Source organism: Orycteropus afer, unplaced genomic scaffold, assembly GCF_000298275.1.
Source record: "Orycteropus afer afer isolate SDZICR_OR568_19922 unplaced genomic scaffold, OryAfe1.0 scaffold00082, whole genome shotgun sequence".
In the NCBI taxonomy this organism is placed as follows: domain Eukaryota; kingdom Metazoa; phylum Chordata; class Mammalia; order Tubulidentata; family Orycteropodidae; genus Orycteropus; species Orycteropus afer.
The window spans coordinates 4,769,915-4,772,081 of NW_006921669.1; positions in this window are offsets into that span (position 1 = coordinate 4,769,915).

A 2,167-nucleotide genomic window follows, 5' to 3' on the forward strand; every position below is an offset into this window, starting at 1 on the left:
ATTTTCTTTGTTTTGTTTGCATGTTATCGATGCAAGCAGGGTACTGTGCTCCTCTATTCACTAGCTGACAGTGCTTATACACTCACCACCTGTCTCCTTTCCTGTTGTCAGCCTTTCATATATCGCTGCTGACCTTGGCAAACAGAGCCCATTCTTAGGTCCCTGGAATCCAAATGAGAATGTCATCACGTTAAAATCTAAAATGGTTGCCACTTGTAAAGATTCAAAATGGCTGCGCCCTTGGTCACTTTAAATATCCAAAATGGCTGCCACTTGTAAACACTCAAAATGGCTCCACCCTTGGTCACTTTAAATATCCCAAATGGCTGCTGCTTGTAAACATTCAAAATGGCTGCACCCTCAGTCACTTTAAATATACAAAATGGCTGCTGCATGTTAACAATCAAAATGGCTGTGCCCTCCAGACAGCGGAAAGTCAACAGCTCAGGTTGTCTCCCTCCTTGCTGTTTCCCTTCCTAGTCATAGGCCACCAGCGCTGTCGTTCCTACAGCCCTTGGTGACCAGGGTTGATCTTTAGGTCAATTCTCACACCCCAACACCACTTGGAAATATTCAGGCTGTTGGTACCGTCAGAGTAGCTGGCAGTCCACAGCTCCAATCATCTCTGTACTCACTGTTTTCATTCAGGTTTTTCCACTAGTTGGTGCCTAATCCACTTCTGCATAGTTCCTTTCAAAGCTCAGGGCTCCAAGATTATCTTCTGTATCTCTGTCAATTGGTTTTTCTTTTCTTTGTTGAAGAGGGTCTGTGTCACTTGTCTGCCTATTTCTCCATCTTACCAGAAGTCTCTTTCTTCTTTTTTTGATGTGTACATTTATTGCTGTAAATTGACCTCTGAGTACTGCTTTCGTTGTGTCCCAAAAGTTTTGGTATGTTATGTTTTCATTCTCGTTTGTTTCTAGGCATTTTTTTTTTATTTCACACTTTATGTCTTCTGTTACCCAGTAGTTTTTGAGCAGTGTGTTATGCAATTTCCATGTATTTGATTTCCCCCCATCTTCTTACTATTGATTTCTACATTTATAGCATTGTGATCCAAGAAGATGCTTTGTAATATTTCAGTGTTTTTAAATGTTTTGAGGCTTGTTTTGTGGCCTAACATATGGTCTACTCTCGAGAATGATCCATGTGCACTGGAAAGAGTGTGTGTATTGTGTTTTCTTTGGATGGTGTGCTCTTGTATAGGTCCATGAGATCGAGTTGATTGATTATGTTGTTGAGATCTTCTGTATCTTTGTTGAGTGTTTTTTCTAGTTCTGTCCTTCATCAAAAATGGTGTGTTGAAGTCTCCTACTACTTTTGTAGAATTGTCTATTTCTCCTTTCAATTCAGTTATCGTTTGCTTTTTGTATTCTGGAGCTCTTTCATTGGGTACATGGATATTTGTTATGATTATGTCCTCTTCTTGGTTTATTGACACTTTTTCTAAACAATCATCTAAATGAGACCCAACATTTACCGTAGACTAAAGATGAGAAGGTAAGGGGGCAAGGAAGTTAGATTAATGGAAACAGAAGAACCAGAATGGAAATAATGAGAATGCTGATCCATGGTAAAAAGTATAATCAATGTCACTGGAAAATATATATAAAAATTGTTAAATGAGAACTTAATTTGCTATGTAAGTTTTCTCCAAAAATCATATAATTTTTTTTAAAAGAACAATTCAGTGCCATACAGAAATTCATTTAAAGTAGATGAAGTTGTTGCAAATGGCAGTAGTGTCTGAAAGTTCTTTGGAAGGAAGTTGGCTAAGACTCACTCTGAGTCCCCAGAGACATAGTCTCTTGTTAGTTTCATTCAAGGGCATGAACAATGTTCACTAAGAAACTCTTTGCAAATGGGGATTTGCCCAAAGAATGAAAAGGCTTTGGAGAGTTCCAAGGGCATCATTGCAGGTGCTTATCTTTTACCTTTCATCTGAGCATATCCAAGTAACTTACCCACATCCCAATCCTACAGCAACCATCACTCTTCCCTTTGTGATGGAGGGAGGTGATATCATCTGAGCTTTGTATTCTGAGAAAGTCCCTGGGTTGAGAGCCACAGCCCCTCTGTCCTGTGGTGCCCTCTCAGTACCTTACCCAGCATATAGTGTCAGAACGGGAATGACTCCTTGTAGAGGTTAACATTTACCCCTTTAAAA